Source organism: Zingiber officinale, chromosome 5B (assembly GCF_018446385.1).
Source record: "Zingiber officinale cultivar Zhangliang chromosome 5B, Zo_v1.1, whole genome shotgun sequence".
Taxonomy (NCBI): domain Eukaryota; kingdom Viridiplantae; phylum Streptophyta; class Magnoliopsida; order Zingiberales; family Zingiberaceae; genus Zingiber; species Zingiber officinale.
Genome location: NC_055995.1, coordinates 116,306,186 through 116,307,850, shown reverse-complemented (window position 1 = coordinate 116,307,850; position 1,665 = coordinate 116,306,186).

Below are 1,665 nucleotides of genomic sequence, written 5' to 3'. Positions count from 1 at the left end.
AAACTTATGGATTTAAGGGAGTGTATTTAATTTTGGAAAAGTATATCATAATCTCACAAGATATTTATTTTCAAATAAAATCTAAATACCTAATTAAAATTATTTTTTAATAAAATAATAAATAGTAAACTTGTCAATAATTTTTTTTTTTCAACTTTTTAGATTTTTATCTTATTTTGGCTAAAAATAAAGAGAAGATAACGTTTCACTTAAATTTTTTTTTGAATAATATAATTTTAAATCTATTAATATTATAATATTATTTAATATTTTTATTTATAATTTTGGTCTAAATTAATCTGAAAGGCTGTGAACCATTAAATGTGATCAAATTTTTAATAAAATATTAAATTGATACATTTGATGAGTATTAAAATTAAAATTATTATTATTAATTTGATTAGTAATAATATTATTAAAATAAATCAATATAAATATATACAATTTATTTAGAAAATTTTAAAATTTAATAAATTTTATAGAATATTTTAGGTCGAATTTTATTAGACTTTATTAAATTATCTATTAATTAAATTGAAAATTAATTTAATTTATTAATATATATTTTATATTAAAACTTACTTCTTCCCTCTACGCACAGTTTTACCGTCCAAATCGACTTCGACTTCGACTTACTTACAAGTAGTCGATGGAAGCATCACCAGCCGTTTCAAACAATTTTTCTATTTATTTTCCTCCTTTTCGGCTAACCACAGGCTTCACCAAATGACACTCATTGTTTCCTATCACGATCAATCAGAGAAAAAATCTCTGTCGCAAATCGCTGTTGTGAGTCGGCCTCGGAGAAAAAGGTTGCAAGCGGCTTTTGTTCCGTTCTAGTCGTTCCGATTCATCCTTTTGTCATTATAATGTCGGAGAACGACATTTCAGAGGGCTCTCAGCTTCTCATGAAATGCATGCTGAGTGATTGATGTAGGCCGTCGGAGTTTGCACAAGGACAGTACTTGTAAGATCAAAGAAATAATCAAAATAGAGGAGCGGGAAGAAAAATAATTTATTTATAAAAAATTAAAGCGATTTGAAGTCTATAGAAATCTAAAAGATTTATTTTATTTTTAAAATTGTACCAAGTGTTTTGGGGAACTCTTATTGATTAAAATTTATATAATTTCTAAAAGAATTTATGAAAATCTATTGAAACTTTAGATAAAAAATTTTTTTCATAAAATTTTAAAAAGTTAAGTTTGAATACTATATGATTTTTTAAAACTCTACAAAAATTTAATTTGGATACCACTAAATTTTTATACATCTAGACTTTTAAAATTCAAAAAATCATTCAAAATAATTAAAAGTTCTAACATTAAATACTTCAGCTGGCTTAGCAAGTTGGGCGATGGATTCACTTGCAGAATTTTTAATTTTTCGCAATAAAATTTATATGCGGTGAGTGAATCCCAAAGCCCACCGGCGTAGGACCGAACGCCTTCCAGTCAACCAGCTCTTCTTAGGTGGGTCAAAAGGATCCACGTCCTTTTTACTGATGACGTACTTTCATACTCTTAATTTTCTCACCGTGAAGTATACCTTCGTGACTTCGTCTCCACGGGTTCAATGCGGGTGGCCCTCCCTGTAAACTGTTCCCTCCACTTATATGCCAGGTTTTTTGCGGGTATAAAAGTTAATTACATCCAGTGGCGTTAA